Below are 20144 nucleotides of genomic sequence, written 5' to 3' on the forward strand. Positions count from 1 at the left end.
CTGTCATTCACCAGCCTATACCATACAGTGGGGGCGTCACGCTCCGCAATATCACCATCATTCACCAGCCTATACCATGCAGTGGGTGCGTCACGCTCCGCAATATCACCGTCATTCACCAGCCTATACCATGCAGTGGGGGCATCACGCTCCTGTATGCATTACTGTCATTCACCAGCCTATACCATGCAGTGGAAGCATCACGCTCCTGCATACATAACTGTCATTCACCAGCCTATACCATGCAGTGGAGTCGTCACGCTCCTGTATACATTACTGTCATTCACCAGCCTATACCATGCAGTGGGGGCGTCACGCTCCTGCATACATTACTGTCATTCACCAGCCTATACCATGCAGTGAGGACGTCACGCTCCTGCATACATTACTGTCATTCACCAGCCTATACCATGCAGTGGGGGCATCACGCTCCTGTATACATTACTGTCATTCACCAGCCTATACCATGCAGTGGGGGCGTCACGCTCCTGTATACATTACTGTCATTCACCAGCCTATACCATGCAGTGGGGGCGTCACGCTCCTGCATACATTACTGTCATTCACCAGCCTATACCATGCAGTGGGGGTGTCACGATCCTGTATACATTACTGTCATTCACCAGCTTATAACATGCAATGGGGGTGTCACGCTCTTGCATGCAGTACTGTCATTCACCAGCCTATACCATGCAGTGGGGACATCACGCTCCTGCATACATTACTGTCATTCACCAGCCTATACCATGCAGTGGGGGTGTCACGCTCCTGTATACATTACTGTCATTCACCAACCTATACCATGCAGTGGGGGCGTCACGCTCCTGCATACATTACTGTCATTCACCAGCCTATACCATGCAGTGGGGGCGTCACGCTCCTGCATACATTACTGTCATTCACCAGCCTATACCATGCAGTGGGGGCATCACGCTCCTGCATACATTACTGTCATTCACCAGCCTATACCATGCAGTGGGGGTGTCACGCTCCTGTATACATTACTTTCATTCCCCAGCCTATACCATGCAGTGGGAGCGTCACGCTCCTGTATACATTACTGTCATTCACCAGCCTATACCATGCAGTGGGGGCGTCACGCTCCTGCATACATTACTGTCATTCACCAGCCTATACCATGCAGTGGGGGCGTCACACTCCTGTATGCATTACTGTCATTCACCAGCCTATACCATGCAGTGGAAGCATCACGCTCCTGCATACATAACTGTCATTCACCAGCCTATACCATGCAGTGGAGTCGTCACGCTCCTGTATACATTACTGTCATTCACCAGCCTATGCCATGCAGTGGGGGTGTCACGCTCCTGCATACATTACTGTCATTCACCAGCCTATACCATGCAGTGGGGGTGTCACGCTCCTGTATACATTACTGTCATTCACCAGCCTATACCATGCAGTGGGGACGTCACGCTCCTGCATACATTACTGTCATTCACCAGCCTATACCATGCAGTGGGGGCGTCACGCTCCTGCATACATTACTGTCATTCACCAGCCTATACCATGCAGTGGGGGCGTCACGCTCCTGTATACATTACTGTCATTCACCAGCCTATACCATGCAGTGGGGACGTCACGCTCCTGCATACATTACTGTCTTTCACCAGCCTATACCATGCAGTGGGGGTGTCACGATCCTGTATACATTACTGTCATTCACCAGCTTATAACATGCAGTGGGGGTGTCACGCTCTTGCGTGCAGTACTGTCATTCACCAGCCTATACCATGCAGTGGGGACATCACGCTCCTGCATACATTACTGTCATTCACCAGCCTATACCATGCAGTGGGGGCATCACGCTCCTGTATACATTACTGTCATTCACCAGCCTATACCATGCAGTGGGGGCGTCACGCTCCTGTATACATTACTGTCATTCACCAGCCTATACCATGCAGTGGGGGCGTCACGCTCCTGCATACATTACTGTCATTCACCAGCCTATACCATGCAGTGGGGGTGTCACGATCCTGTATACATTACTGTCATTCACCAGCTTATAACATGCAATGGGGGTGTCACGCTCTTGCATGCAGTACTGTCATTCACCAGCCTATACCATGCAGTGGGGACATCACGCTCCTGCATACATTACTGTCATTCACCAGCCTATACCATGCAGTGGGGGTGTCACGCTCCTGTATACATTACTGTCATTCACCAACCTATACCATGCAGTGGGGGCGTCACGCTCCTGCATACATTACTGTCATTCACCAGCCTATACCATGCAGTGGGGGCGTCACGCTCCTGCATACATTACTGTCATTCACCAGCCTATACCATGCAGTGGGGGCATCACGCTACTGCATACATTACTGTCATTCACCAGCCTATACCATGCAGTGGGGGTGTCACGCTCCTGTATACATTACTTTCATTCCCCAGCCTATACCATGCAGTGGGAGCGTCACGCTCCTGTATACATTACTGTCATTCACCAGCCTATACCATGCAGTGGGGGCGTCACGCTCCTGCATACATTACTGTCATTCACCAGCCTATACCATGCAGTGGGGGCGTCACACTCCTGCATACATTACTGTCATTCACCAGCCTATACCATGCAGTGGGGGCGTCACGCTCCTGCATACATTACTGTCATTCACCAGCCTATACCATGCAGTGGGGGCGTCACGCTCCTGTATACATTACTGTCATTCACCAGCCTATACCATGCAGTGGGGACGTCACGCTCCTGCATACATTACTGTCTTTCACCAGCCTATACCATGCAGTGGGGGTGTCACGATCCTGTATACATTACTGTCATTCACCAGCTTATAACATGCAGTGGGGGTGTCACGCTCTTGCGTGCAGTACTGTCATTCACCAGCCTATACCATGCAGTGGGGACATCACGCTCCTGCATACATTACTGTCATTCACCAGCCTATACCATGCAGTGGGGGCATCACGCTCCTGCATACATTACTGTCATTCACCAGCCTATACCATGCAGTGGGGGCATCACGCTCCTGCATACATTACTGTCATTCACTAGCCTATACCATGCAGTGGGGGCGTCACGCTCCTACATACATTACTGTCATTCACCAGCCTATACCATGCAGTGGGGGCATCACGCTCCTGCATACATTACTGTCATTCACCAGCCTATACCATGCAGTGGGGGCATCACGCTCCTGCATACATTACTGTCATTCACCAGCCTATACCATGCAGTGGGGGCGTCACGCTCCTACATACATTACTGTCATTCACCAGCCTATACCATGCAGTGGGGGCGTCACGCTCCTGCATACATTACTGTCATTCACTAGCCTATACCAGGCAGTGGGGGCGTCACTCTCCTGCATACATTACTGTCATTCACCAGCCTATACCATGCAGTGGGTGTGTCACGCTCCTGCATACATTACTGTCATTCACCAGCCTATACCATGCAGTGGGGGCGTCACGCTCCTGTAAACATTACTGTCATTCACCAGCCTATACCATGCAGTGGGGGCGTCACGGTCAAGCATACATTACTGTCATTCATCAGCCTTTTCCATGAAGTGGGGGCGTCACACTCCTGCATACATTACGGTCATTCACCAGCCTATACCATGCAGTGGGGGCATCACGCTCCTGTATACATTACTGTCATTCACCAGCCTATACCATGCAGTGGGGGCGTCACGCTCCTGTATACATTACTGTCATTCACCAGCCTATACCAGGCAGTGGGGGCGTCACTCTCCTGCATACATTACTGTCATTCACCAGCCTATACCATGCAGTGGGTGTGTCACGCTCCTGCATACATTACTGTCATTCACCAGCCTATACCATGCAGTGGGGGCGTCACGCTCCTGTAAACATTACTGTCATTCACCAGCCTATACCATGCAGTGGGGGCATCACGCTCCTGCATACATTACTGTCATTCACCAGCCTATACCATGCAGTGGGGGCATCACGCTCCTGCATACATTACTTTCATTCACCAGCCTATACCATGCAGTGGGGGCGTCACGCTCCTGCATACATTATTGTCATTCACCAGCCTATACCATGCAGTGGGGGCATCACGCTCCTGTATACATTACTGTCATTCACCAGCCTATACCAAGTAGTGTGGGCGTCACGCTCCTGCATACATTACTGTCATTCACCAGCTTATACCATGCAGTGGGGGCGTCACGCTCCTGTATACATTACTGTCATTCACCAGCCTATACCATGCAGTGGGGGCGTCATGCTCCTGCATACATTACTGTCATTCACCAGCCTATACCATGCAGTGGGGGCATCACGCTCCTGTATACATTACTGTCATTCACCAGCCTATACCATGCAGTGGGGGCATCACGCTCCTGTATACATTACTGTCATTCACCAGCCTATACTATGCAGTGGAGGTGTCACGCTCCTGCATACATTACTGTCATTCACCAGCCTATACCATGCAGTGGGGGCGTCACGCTCCTGCATACATTACTGTCATTCACCAGCCTATACCATGCAGTGGGGGTGTCACGCTCCTGTATACATTACTGTCATTCACCAGCTTATAACATGCAGTGGGGGTGTCACGCTCTTGCATGCAGTACTGTCATTCACCAGCCTATACCATGCAGTGGGGACATCACGCTCCTGCATACATTACTGTCATTCACCAGCCTATACCATGCAGTGGGGGCATCACGCTCCTGCATACATTACTGTCATTCACCAGCCTATACCATGCAGTGGGGGCATCACGCTCCTGCATACATTACTGTCATTCACCAGCCTATACCATGCAGTGGGGGCGTCACGCTCCTACATACATTACTGTCATTCACCAGCCTATACCATGCAGTGGGGGCGTCACGCTCCTGCATACATTACTGTCATTCACTAGCCTATACCAGGCAGTGGGGGCGTCACTCTCCTGCATACATTACTGTCATTCACCAGCCTATACCATGCAGTGGGGGCATCACCCACCTGCATACATTACTGTCATTCACTAGCCTATACCAGGCAGTGGGGGCGTCACTCTCCTGCATACATTACTGTCATTCACCAGCCTATACCATGCAGTGGGGGCATCACCCACCTGTATACATTACTGTCATTCACTAGCCTATACCAGGCAGTGGGGGCGTCACTCTCCTGCATACATTACTGTCATTCACCAGCCTATACCATGCAGTGGGGGCATCACCCACCTGTATACATTACTGTCATTCACCAGCCTATACCATGCAGTGGGGGCGTCACGCTCCTACATACATTACTGTCATTCACCAGCCTATACCAGGCAGTGGGGGCGTCACTCTCCTGCATACATTACTGTCATTCACCAGCCTATACCATGCAGTGGGGGCATCACGCTCCTGCATGCATTACTGTCATTCACCAGCCTATACCATGCAGTGGGGGCATCACCCACCTGTATACATTACTGTCATTCACCAGCCTATACCATGCAGTGGGGGCTTCACGCTCCTGCATACATTACTGTCATTCACCAGCCTATACCATACAGTGGGGGCATCACGCTCCTGCTTACATTACTGTCATTCACCAGCCTATACCATGCAGTGGGGGCATCTAGCTCCTGCATACATTACTGTCATTCACCAGCCCATACCATGCAGTGGGGGCATCACGCTCCTGTATACATTACTGTCATTCACCAGCCTATACCATACAGTGGGGGCGTCACGCTCCTAAATACATTAATGTCATTCACCAGCCTATACCATGCAGTCGGGGCATCACGCTCCTGTATACATTACTGTCATTCACCAGCCTATACCATGCAGGGGGGGCATCACACTCCTGTATACATTACTGTCATTCACCAGCCTATACCATGCAGTGGGGGCGTCACGCTCCTGCATACATTACTGTCATTCACCAGCCTATACCATGCAGTGGGGGCGTCATGCTCCTGCATACATTACTGTCATTCACCAGCCTATACCATGCAGTGGGGGCGTCACACTCCTGCATACATTACTGTCGTTTACCAGCCTATACCATGCAGTGGGAGCGTCACGCTCCTGCATGCATTACTGTCATTCACCAGCCTATACCATGCAGTGGGAGCATCACGCTCCTGTATACATTACTGTCATTCACCAGCCTATACCATACAGTGGGGGCGTCACGCTCCTAAATACATTAATGTCATTCACCAGCCTATACCATGCAGTGGGGGCATCACACTCCTGTATACATTACTGTCATTCACCAGCCTATACCATGCAGTGGGAGCATCACGCTCCTGCATACATTACTGTCATTCACCAGCCTATACCATGCAGTGGGAGCATCACGCTCCTGCATACATTACTGTCATTCACCAGCCTATAATATGCAGTTGGAGCATCACGCTCCTGCAGACATTACTGTCATTCACCAGCCTATACCATGCAGTGGGGGCGTCACGCTCCTTCATGCATTACTGTCATTCACCAACCTATACCATGCAGTGGAAGCATCACGCTCCTGCATACATTACTGTCATTCACCAGCCTATACCATGCAGTGGGAGCGTCACGCTCCTGCATGCATTACTGTCATTCACCAGCCTATACCATGCAGTGGGGGTGTCATGCTCCTGCATACATTACTGTCATTCACCAGTCTATACCATGCAGTGGGGCGTCACGCTCCTGCAAACATTACTCTCATTCACCAGCCTATACCATGCAGTGGGGGCGTCACGCTCCTGTATACATTACTCTCATTCACCAGCCTATACCATGCAGTGGGGGCGTCACCAACCTGTATACATTACTGTCATTCACCAGCCTATACCATGCAGTGAGGGTGTCACGCTCCTGCATGCATTACTGTCATTCACCAGCCTATACCATGCAGTGGGAGCGTCACGCTCCTGCATGCATTACTGTCATTCACCAGCATATACCATGCAGTGGGGGCATCACTCTCCTGCATACATTACTGTCATTCACCAGCCTATACCATGCAGTGGGGGCGTCACCAACCTGTATACATTACTGTCATTCACCAGCCTATATCATGCAGTGGGGGCGTCACACTCCTGTATACATTGCTGTCATTCACCAGCCTATACCATGCAGTGGGGGCGTCACACTCCTGCATACATTACTGTCATTCACCAGCCTATACCGTGCAGTGGGGGCGTCAACCACCTGTATACATTACTGTCATTCACCAGCCTATACCGTGCAGTGGGGGCGTCACGCTCCTGTATACATTACTGTCATTCACCAACCTATACCATGCAGTGGGGGCGTCACGCTCCTGCATACATTACTGTCATTCACCAGCCTATACCATGCAGTGGGGGTGTCACGCTCCTGTATACATTACTTTCATTCACCAGCCTATACCATGCAGTGGGGGCGTCACGCTCCTGCATACATTACTGTCATTCACCAGCCTATACCATGCAGTGGGGGTGTCATGCTCCTGTATACATTACTGTCATTCACCAGCCTATACCATGCAGTGGGGGCGTCACGCTCCTGCATACATTACTATCATTCACCAGCCTATACCATGCAGTGGGGGTGTCATGCTCCTGTATACATTACTGTCATTCACCAGCCTATACCATGCAGTGGGGGCGTCACGCTCCTGCATACATTACTATCATTCACCAGCCTATACCATGCAGTGGGGGCGTCACTCTCCTTCATACATTACTGTCATTCACCAGCCTATACCATGCAGTGGGGGCATCACGCTCCTGTATACATTACTGTCATTCACCAGCCTATACCATGCAGTGGGGGCATCATGCTCCTGTATACATTCCTTTCATTCACCAGCCTATACCATGCAGTGGGGGCGTCACGCTCCTGCATACATTACTATCATTCACCAGCCTATACCATGCAGTGGGGGCGTCACGCTCCTTCATACATTACAGTCATTCACCAGCCTATACCATGCAGTGGGGGCGTCACTCTCCTTCATACATTACTGTCATTCACCAGCCTATACCATGCAGTGGGGGCGTCACGCTCCTTCATACATTACAGTCATTCACCAGCCTATACCATGCAGTGGGGGCGTCACTCTCCTTCATACATTACTGTCATTCACCAGTCTATACCATGCAGTGGGGGTGTCACGCTCCTGCATACATTACTGTCATTCACCAGCCTATACCATGCAGTGGGAGCATCACGCTCCTGTATACATTACTGTCATTCACCAGCCTATACCATGCAGTGGGGGCATCACGCTCCTGTATACATTACTGTCATTCACCAGCCTATACCATGCAGTGGGGGCGCCACGCTCCTGTATACATTACTGTCATTCACCAGCCTATACCATGCAGTGGGGGCGTCACGCTCCTGCACACATTACTGTCATTCACCAGCCTATACCATGCAGTGGGGGCGTCACGCTCCAGCATACATTACTGTCATTCACCAGCCTATACCATGCAGTGGGGGCGTCACGCTCCAGCATACATTACTGTCATTCACCAGTCTATACCATGCAGTGGGGGCATCACGCTCCTGTATACATTACTGTCATTCACCAGTCTATACCATGCAGTGGGGGCATCACGCTCCTGTATACATTACTGTCATTCACCAGCCTATACCATGCAGTGGGGGCGCCACGCTCCTGTATACATTACTGTCATTCACCAGCCTATACCATGCAGTGGGGGTGTCACGCTCCTGTATACATTACTGTCATTCACCAGCCTATACCATGCAGTGGGGGCGTCACGCTCCTGCATACATTACCGTCATTCACCAGCCTATACCATACAGTGGGGGTGTCACGCTCCTGTATACATTACTGTCATTCACCAGTCTATACCATGCAGTGGGGGTGTCACGCTCCTGTATACATTACTGTCATTCACCAGCCTATACCATGCAGTGGGGGCATCACGCTCCTGCATACATTACTGTCATTCACCAGCCTATACCATGCAGTGGGGGTGTCACGCTCCTGTATACATTACTGTCATTCACCAGTCTATACCATGCAGTGGGGGTGTCACGCTCCTGTATACATTACTGTCATTCACCAGTCTATACCATGCAGTGGGGGCGTCACGCTCCTGTATACATTACTGTCATTCACCAGTCTATACCATGCAGTGGGGGCTTCACGCTCCTGCATACATTACTGTCATTCACCAGCCTATACCATACAGTGGGGGCGTCACGCTCCTAAATACATTAATGTCATTCACCAGCCTATACCATACAGTGGGGGCGTCACGCTCCTGCACACATTACTGTCATTCACCAGCCTATACCATGCAGTGGGGGCATCACGCTCCTGCATACATTACTGTCATTCACCAGCCTATACCATGCAGGGGGGGCGTCACACTCCTGCATACATTACTGTCATTCACCAGCCTATACCATGCAGTGGGGGCATCACGCTCCTGCATACATTACTGTCATTCACCAGCCTATACCATGCAGTGGGGGCATCACGCTCCTGCATACATTACTGTCATTCACCAGCCTATACCATGCAGTGGGGGCATCACTCTCCTGTATACATTACTGTCATTCAACAGCCTATACCATACAGTGGGGGCGTCACGCTCCTAAATACATTAATGTCATTCACCAGCCTATACCATGCAGTGGGGGCATCACGCTCCTGTATACATTACTGTCATTCACCAGCCTATACCATGCAGGGGGGGCATCACACTCCTGTATACATTACTGTCATTCACCAGCCTATACCATGCAGTGGGGGCGTCACGCTCCTGCATACATTACTCTCATTCACCAGCCTATACCATGCAGTGGGGGCGTCACACTCCTGCATACATTACTGTCGTTTACCAGCCTACACCATGCAGTGGGAGCGTCACGCTCCTGCATGCATTACTGTCATTCACCAGCCTATACCATGCAGTGGGGGTGTCACGCTCCTGCATGCATTACTGTCATTCACCAGCCTATACCATACAGTGGGGGCGTCACGCTCCTAAATACATTAATGTCATTCACCAGCCTATACCATGCAGTGGGGGCATCACACTCCTGTATACATTACTGTCATTCACCAGCCTATACCATGCAGTGGGAGCATCACGCTCCTGCATACATTACTGTCATTCACCAGCCTATACCATGCAGTGGGAGCATCACGCTCCTATATACATTACTGTCATTCACCAGCCTATAATATGCAGTTGGAGCATCACGCTCCTGCAGACATTACTGTCATTCACCAGCCTATACCATGCAGTGGGGGCGTCACGCTCCTTCATGCATTACTGTCATTCACCAACCTATACCATGCAGTGGAAGCATCACGCTCCTGCATACATTACTGTCATTCACCAGCCTATACCATGCAGTGGGAGCGTCACGCTCCTGCATGCATTACTGTCATTCACCAGCCTATACCATGCAGTGGGGGTGTCATGCTCCTGCATACATTACTGTCATTCACCAGTCTATACCATGCAGTGGGGCGTCACGCTCCTGCAAACATTACTCTCATTCACCAGCCTATACCATGCAGTGGGGGCGTCACGCTCCTGTATACATTACTCTCATTCACCAGCCTATACCATGCAGTGGGGGCGTCACCAACCTGTATACATTACTGTCATTCACCAGCCTATACCATGCAGTGAGGGTGTCACGCTCCTGCATGCATTACTGTCATTCACCAGCCTATACCATGCAGTGGGAGCGTCACGCTCCTGTATACATTACTGTCATTCACCAGCCTATACCATGCAGTGGGGGCATCACTCTCCTGCATACATTACTGTCATTCACCAGCCTATACCATGCAGTGGGGGCGTCACCAACCTGTATACATTACTGTCATTCACCAGCCTATATCATGCAGTGGGGGCGTCACACTCCTGTATACATTGCTGTCATTCACCAGCCTATACCATGCAGTGGGGGCGTCACACTCCTGCATACATTACTGTCATTCACCAGCCTATACCGTGCAGTGGGGGCGTCAACCACCTGTATACATTACTGTCATTCACCAGCCTATACCGTGCAGTGGGGGCGTCACGCTCCTGTATACATTACTGTCATTCACCAAACTATACCATGCAGTGGGGGCGTCACGCTCCTGCATACATTACTGTCATTCACCAGCCTATACCATGCAGTGGGGGCGTCACGCTCCTGTATACATTACTGTCATTCACCAACCTATACCATGCAGTGGGGGCGTCACGCTCCTGCATACATTACTGTCATTCACCAGCCTATACCATGCAGTGGGGGCGTCACGCTCCTGTATACATTACTTTCATTCACCAGCCTATACCATGCAGTGGGGGCGTCACGCTCCTGCATACATTACTGTTATTCACCAGCCTATACCATGCAGTGGGGGCGTCACGCTCCTGTATACATTACTTTCATTCACCAGCCCATACCATGCAGTGGGGGCGTCACGCTCCTGCATACATTACTGTTATTCACCAGCCTATACCATGCAGTGGGGGCGTCACTCTCCTTCATACATTACTGTCATTCACCAGCCTATACCATGCAGTGGGGGCATCACGCTCCTGTATACATTACTGTCATTCACCAGCCTATACCATGCAGTGGGGGCATCATGCTCCTGTATACATTCCTGTCATTCACCAGCCTATACCATGCAGTGGGGGTGTCACGCTCCTGTATACATTACTGTCATTCACCAGCCTATACCATGCAGTGGGGGCGTCACACTCCTGCATACATTACTGTCATTCACCAGCCTATACCATGCAGTGGGGGCGTCACGCTCCTGTATACATTACTGTCATTCACCAGCCTATACCATGCAGTGGGGGCATCACGCTCCTGTATACATTACTGTCATTCACAAGCCTATACCATGCAGTGGGGGTGTCACGCTCCTGTATACATTACTGTCATACACCAGCCTATACCATGCAGTGGGGGTGTCACGCTCCTGTATACATTACTGTCATACACCAGCCTATACCATGCAGTGGGGGCGTCACGCTCCTGTATACATTACTGTCATTCACCAGCCTATACCATGCAGTGGGGGCGTCACGCTCCTGCATACATTACTGTCATTCACCAGCCTATACCATGCAGTGGGGGCATCACTCTCCTTCATACATTACTGTCATTCACCAGCCTATACCATGCAGTGGGGGCATCACTCTCCTTCATACATTACTGTCATTCACCAGCCTATACCATGCAGTGGGGGCATCACGCTCCTGCACACATTACTGTCATTCACCAGCCTATACCATGCAGTGGGGGCATCACTCTCCTGCATACATTACTGTCATTCACCAGCCTATACCATGCAGTGGGGGTGTCACGCTCCTGTATACATTACTGTCATTCACCAGCCTATACCATTCAGTGGGGGCGTCACGCTCCTGCACACATTACTGTCATTCACCAGCCTATACCATGCAGTGGGCGCTTCACGCTCCTGTATACATTACTGTCATTCACCAGCCTATACCATACAGTGGGGGCGTCACGCTCCTAAATACATTAATGTCATTCACCAGCCTATACCATGCAGTGGGGACGTCACACTCCTGCACACATTACTGTCATTCACCAGCCTATACCATGCAGTGGGGGCGTCACACTCCTGCATACATTACTGTCATTCACCAGCCTATACCATGCAGTGGGAGCATCACGCTCCTGCATACATTACTGTCATTCACCAGCCTATACCATGCAGTGGGAGCATTACGCTCCTGCATACGTTACTGTCATTCACCAGCCTATACCATGCAGTGGGGGCATCACGCTCCTGCATACATTACTGTCATTCACCAGCCTATACCATGCAGTGGGGGCATCACGCTCCTGTATACATTACTGTCATTCAACAGCCTATACCATACAGTGGGGGCGTCACGCTCCTAAATACATTAATGTCATTCACCAGCCTATACCATGCAGTGGGGGCATCACGCTCCTGTATACATTACTGTCATTCACCAGCCTATACCATGCAGTGGGGGCATCACACTCCTGTATACATTACTGTCATTCACCAGCCTATACCATGCAGTGGGGGCGTCACGCTCCTGCATACATTACTCTCATTCACCAGCCTATACCATGCAGTGGGGGCGTCACACTCCTGCATACATTACTGTCGTTTACCAGCCTATACCATGCAGTGGGAGCGTCACGCTCCTGCATGCATTACTGTCATTCACCAGCCTATACCATGCAGTGGGGGTGTCACGCTCCTGCATGCATTACTGTCATTCACCAGCCTATACCATGCAGTGGGAGCGTCACGCTCCTGTATACATTACTGTCATTCAACAGCCTATACCATACAGTGGGGGCGTCACGCTCCTAAATACATTAATGTCATTCACCAGCCTATACCATGCAGTGGGGGCATCACACTCCTGTATACATTACTGTCATTCACCAGCCTATACCATGCAGTGGGAGCATCACGCTCCTGCATACATTACTGTCATTCACCAGCCTATACCATGCAGTGGGAGCATCACGCTCCTGCATACATTACTGTCATTCACCAGCCTATAATATGCAGTTGGAGCATCACGCTCCTGCAGACATTACTGTCATTCACCAGCCTATACCATGCAGTGGGGGCGTCACGCTCCTTCATGCATTACTGTCATTCACCAACCTATACCATGCAGTGGAAGCATCACGCTCCTGCATACATTACTGTCATTCACCAGCCTATACCATGCAGTGGGAGCGTCACGCTCCTGCATGCATTACTGTCATTCACCAGCCTATACCATGCAGTGGGGGTGTCATGCTCCTGCATACATTACTGTCATTCACCAGTCTATACCATGCAGTGGGGCGTCACGCTCCTGCAAACATTACTCTCATTCACCAGCCTATACCATGCAGTGGGGGCGTCACGCTCCTGTATACATTACTCTCATTCACCAGCCTATACCATGCAGTGGGGGCGTCACCAACCTGTATACATTACTGTCATTCACCAGCCTATACCATGCAGTGAGGGTGTCACGCTCCTGCATGCATTACTGTCATTCACCAGCCTATACCATGCAGTGGGAGCGTCACGCTCCTGCATGCATTACTGCCATTCACCAGCATATACCATGCAGTGGGGGCATCACTCTCCTGCATACATTACTGTCATTCACCAGCCTATACCATGCAGTGGGGGCGTCACCAACCTGTATACATTACTGTCATTCACCAGCCTATACCATGCAGTGGGGGCGTCACACTCCTGTATACATTGCTGTCATTCACCAGCCTATACCATGCAGTGGGGGCGTCACACTCCTGCATACATTACTGTCATTCACCAGCCTATACCGTGCAGTGGGGGCGTCAACCACCTGTATACATTACTGTCATTCACCAGCCTATACCGTGCAGTGGGGGCGTCACGCTCCTGTATACATTACTGTCATTCACCAACCTATACCATGCAGTGGGGGCGTCACGCTCCTGCATACATTACTGTCATTCACCAGCCTATACCATGCAGTGGGGGCGTCACGCTCCTGTATACATTACTTTCATTCACCAGCCTATACCATGCAGTGGGGGCGTCACGCTCCTGCATACATAACTGTTATTCACCAGCCTATACCATGCAGTGGGGGTGTCATGCTCCTGTATACATTACTGTCATTCACCAGCCTATACCATGCAGTGGGGGTGTCACGCTCCTGCATACATTACTATCATTCACCAGCCTATACCATGCAGTGGGGGCGTCACTCTCCTTCATACATTACTGTCATTCACCAGCCTATACCATGCAGTGGGGGCATCACGCTCCTGTATACATTACTGTCATTCACCAGCCTATACCATGCAGTGGGGGCATCATGCTCCTGTATACATTCCTGTCATTCACCAGCCTATACCATGCAGTGGGGGCGTCAAGCTCCTGCATACATTACTGTCCTTCCCCAGCCTATACCATGCAGTGGGGGCATCATGCTCCTGTATACATTCCTGTCATTCACCAGCCTATACCATGCAGTGGGGGCGTCAAGCTCCTGCATACATTACTGTCCTTCCCCAGCCTATACCATGCAGTGGGGGCGTCAAGCTCCTGCATACATTACTGTCCTTCCCCAGCCTATACCATGCAGTGGGGGCGTCACGCTCCTTCATACATTACAGTCATTCACCAGCCTATACCATGCAGTGGGGGCGTCACTCTCCTTCATACATTACTGTCATTCACCAGCCTATACCATGCAGTGGGGGCTTCACGCTCCTGCATACATTACTGTCATTCACCAGCCTATACCATGCAGTGGGGGTGTCACGCTCCTGTATACATTACTGTCATTCACCAGCCTATACCATGCAGTGGGGGCATCACTCTCCTTCATACATTACTGTCATTCACCAGCCTATACCATGCAGTGGGGGCATCACTCTCCTTCATACATTACTGTCATTCACCAGCCTATACCATTCAGTGGGGGCGTCACGCTCCTGCACACATTACTGTCATTCACCAGCCTATACCATGCAGTGGGGGCTTCACGCTCCTGCATACATTACTGTCATTCACCAGCCTATACCATGCAGTGGGGGCATCATGCTCCTGTATACATTACTGTCATTCACCAGCCTATACCATACAGTGGGGGCGTCACGCTCCTAAATACATTAATGTCATTCACCAGCCTATACCATGCAGTGGGGGCATCACGCTCCTGTATACATTACTGTCATTCACCAGCCTATACCATACAGTGGGGGCGTCACGCTCCTAAATACATTAATGTCATTCACCAGCCTATACCATGCAGTGGGGGCATCATGCTCCTGTATACATTACTGTCATTCACCAGCCTATACCATGCAGGGGGGGCATCACACTCCTGTATACATTACTGTCATTCACCAGCCTATACCATGCAGTGGGAGCATCACGCTCCTGCATACATTACTGTCATTCACCAGCCTATACCATGCAGTTGGAGCATCACGCTCCTGCAGACATTACTGTCATTCACCAGCCTATACCATGCAGTGGGGGCGTCACGCTCCTGCATGCATTACTGTCATTCACCAACCTATACCATGCAGTGGAAGCATCACGCTCCTGCATACATTACTGTCATTCACCAGCCTATACCATGCAGTGGGAGCGTCACGCTCCTCCATGCATTACTGTCATTCACCAGCCTATACCATGCAGTGGGGGCGTCACGCTCCTGCATACATTACTGTCATTCACCAGTCTATACCATGCAGTGCGGCGTCACGCTCCTGCAAACATTACTCTCATTCACCAGCCTATACCATGCAGTGGGGGCGTCACGCTCCTGTATACATTACTCTCATTCACCAGCCTATATCATGCAGTGGGGGCGTCACGCTCCTGCATACATTACTGTCGTTCACCAGCCTATACCATGCAGTGGGAGCGTCACGCTCCTGCATGCATTACTGTCATTCACCAGCCTATACCATGCAGTGGGAGCGTCACGCTCCTGCATGCATTACTGTCATTCACCAGCCTATACCATGCAGTGGGGGTGTCACGCTCCTGCATGCATTACTGTCATTCACCAGCCTATACCATGCAGTGGGAGAGTCACGCTCTTGCATGCATTACTGTCATTCACCAGCATATACCATGCAGTGGGGGCATCACTCTCCTGCATACATTACTGTCATTCACCAGCCTATACCATGCAGTGGGGGCGTCACCCACCTGTATACATTACTGTCATTCACCAGCCTATATCATGCAGTGGGGGCGTCACGCTCCTGTATACATTGCTGTCATTCATCAGCCTATACCATTCAGTTGGAGTGTCACGCTCCTGCATACATTACTGTCATTCACCAGCCTATACCATGCAGTGGGGGCATCACGCTCCTGTATACATTACTGTCATTCACCAGCCTATACCATACAGTGGGGGCGTCACGCTCCTAAATACATTAATGTTATTCACCAGCCTATACCATGCAGTTGTTATGATTCCAGCACTCTGGTCTGAGGAGATCTTATAACAAGGACCTGAGTACTGGAACATAATGCTGGGAAAGGGAGCGGGAATGGAAAATAGCCCCTTGCGCCCTAACTTCGTTGTCTCGCCCGTGCTGTCAGAAATCCCTTGCGAGACTATGGTTGCTTGAGCCCATGGCAGCCGCGTTTGAAGGGCGGATTACGTCTGCCCAACTCCGATGCCCCCTCAGGTCCTAATGGGAGACAAAGGAAAATCCGAGACAGGGTGATAACAAGGGGCCCTCTAACTCAGCAACAAAGCCAGGGGCTACAAACTAACTTAAAACTAGAATATGTGCGGAAAAACCGCCAGGGAAAAGGACAACCAAAATACCCACTTGTCCACTCTCCTACCCGGCACCGCCGAGTTCCGGAGAGGACATGTGGAAGCGGAACCCTCCGCAAATGCTCCGAAACAGAATACAAAAATAAAGCGGGCTGAGCCGCAGCACACGGCAGAGCCGCAACTCACGAACACCACACAAGATTCTCTGGCGACCGTGGCGGACAATAGGGGATCAGGAGATTTATTGGGAAGAGATGACAACTCCAAGCTTCAGGAACTCTGAGGACAGGAATGACCGGACACAGCAAGACTGGAACAGACGTTCAGCAAACCTAAGCAGCATGCAGGAAGCTATTACCGGCGTCTGTGTGAAGCACTGAGAAAGTATTTAACAAGGAGTCCTCCAATCAGATGTTTCAGAGCCAGATTAGCAAGCATGCCATGCAGCTGCCAGGCTGCACGAGCAGAAACAAGTGTGTGTAATTGATTTGATTGACCCTGCAACGGGGAACGCGGTCCGCCCGTGGCGTCCCCGTTGCTAGGGTCCAGGCGGCTAAGCACGCCCGGCGTCCCTGCGTTGCTAGGGAGCTGGCGGCTACTCGCGCACGGCGTCCCAGCGTTGCTAGGGACCCGGCGGCTAGCACGATCGGCGTCCCTAGTTGCTAGGCGCCGGGCCGCGAGGACAACGCGGACCCCGGCTCCTAACAGTACCCCCCCTTGAGGAGGGGTCAAGGAACCCCTAAAGCCAGGTTTCTGAGGAAATTCTCGAAAAAATGCCCTATTGAGCCTAGGGGCATGAAGATCCTTATCCAGGACCCAAGACCTTTCCTCCGGACCATAGCCTTTCCAGTGAACTAAAAAATAAAGCCGACCCCGGGACAATTTGGAATCAAGAACTTTCTCTACCAAGAACTCCTGTTGTCCCTGTACATCCACTGGAGATCTACCCTGAGAGATCCTCCGAGGAAATTTACTGGAAGAAACGTATTGTTCAACAGGGAACAGTGAAAAGTATTTCCAATCTTGAGAGATCTTGGTAAACGTAGCCGAAAGGCAACTGGGTTGACCTTCTTAATAATAAGAAACGGTCCAATAAATTTGGGTCCCAATCTAGCCGAGGATTGTCGAAGCCTGATGTTGCGAGCCGACAACCACACCTTATCTCCCACCTTAAAAGTGCAAGGACGTCGGAGCCTGTCAGAAAATTTATTCTCTCGGAAGGCCGCTTTTCTGAGAGCAAGGTGCACTTTTTTCCAAATTGCTCTGAGATGGGAGGTCAAGGTTAGCGAGGAGACTGGAGAATGATAAAAAAAAGAATTGGCTCTGGGGTGAAAACCAAAAACTGAAAAGAATGGAGACTCTTTGGTGGAGGAATTACAAGAGTTATTGTAAGCAAATTCAGCCAAAGGGAGAAACTCGGACCAATCATTCTGGAGTTTGGCTGAATACAAACGCAAATATTGTTTTAATGACTGGTTGACTCGTTCGGTTTGCCCGTTAGACTGTGGGTGGTAACCAGATGTTAAAGACAGTTTCATCTTCAATGAGGTACAAAAACATTTCCAGAAATGTGCGATGAATTGTGGACCCCGATCAGAAACAATATCAGTGGGCAACCCATGAAGCCTGAACACATGGCGGAGGAACAAAACTGCCAACCCTTGAGCAGAAGGCAATCGGGGAAGAGCAATAAAATGAGCCATTTTACTAAAACGGTCCACTACCACCCAAATGACTCGGAATCCGGCTGAAAGTGGAAGGTCAACCACAAAATCCATGGAAATATGAGACCATGGCCTGAGAGGAACAGCTAAAGGCATGAGTTGCCCGATAGGCAACGAACGAGGAACCTTATGCTGTGCACAAACCTGGCATGAATGAACGAATTCCTTAACGTCTTTAGAAAGACTAGGCCACCACACTGAGTGAGAGACTAACTCCAATGTCTTAGTGATTCCCGGATGCCCTGAGACTTTGTTGTCATGAAATTCAGTTAAAACAGTGGCTCTCAAAAATTCAGGGACATAAAGACGACCAGCGGGAGTAAGTCTAGGAGCTTGGTGTTGAAGCTGGTTTAACTGGGTAAATAAATCCTGTGTGAGGCCTCCCCGGATGACTGAAGACGGAAGTATGGGGGTGACAACAGTATTGCTATTGTGAACCGGAAGAAAGCTACGTGACAGGGCATCAGCTTTTGTATTCTTGGAACCAGGCCTGAAAGTGATTATAAACCTGAAACGAGTAAAAAATAATGCCCAACGTGCCTGCCGAGCATTAAGCCGTTTAGCTGATTCAATATATTGCAGGTTCTTATGGTCAGTCAAAACCGAAATAGTATGTTTAGCTCCCTCCAGCCAATGCCTCCACTCCTCGAAAGCCCATTTCACCGCCAGTAACTCCCGATTACCAACGTCATAGTTGGATTCAGCGGAGGAGAATTTCCTGGACATAAAGGCACAAGGATGTAACTCCAGAGACTCCGGATCCTCTTGAGAAAGGACAGCCCCCACTCCAACTTCTGAGGCATCAACCTCCACAACAAAGGGCAATTCCGGATTAGGATGTCTAAGGACTGGAGCCGAGACAAAGGCTTGCTTCAAGGCCTGGAAGGACAATACAGCTTCATGCGACCAGTTGGTAGGATCCGCTCCTTTTTTTGTCAGAGCTACTATGGGAGCAACCAGGCCAGAAAAAGAATGAATGAACCTCCTATAATAATTTGCAAACCCTAAAAAGTGCTTAATTGCTTTTAAATTAGTGGGTTGCGCCCAATTAAGGATGGCCTGGAGCTTCTTTGGTTCCATGGAAAATCCCTGAGGAGAAATTATGTACCCTAAAAAAGATACTTCCGTGACGTGAAAATCACACTTTTCCAGCTTGGCATATAAAT

General features: G+C 50.4%; 1 protein-coding gene across 1 annotated transcript in view; it reads right to left on the reverse strand.

The window, feature by feature from the left end:
* Positions 1–20144, reverse strand: part of LOC135051331 (transient receptor potential cation channel subfamily M member 2-like) — a 381374-nt gene that overhangs the window by 248321 nt on the left and 112909 nt on the right. The gene's annotated exons all lie outside the window — the stretch shown is intronic.

The sequence above is a fragment of the Pseudophryne corroboree genome, chromosome 2 (assembly GCF_028390025.1).
Source record: "Pseudophryne corroboree isolate aPseCor3 chromosome 2, aPseCor3.hap2, whole genome shotgun sequence".
In the NCBI taxonomy this organism is placed as follows: domain Eukaryota; kingdom Metazoa; phylum Chordata; class Amphibia; order Anura; family Myobatrachidae; genus Pseudophryne; species Pseudophryne corroboree.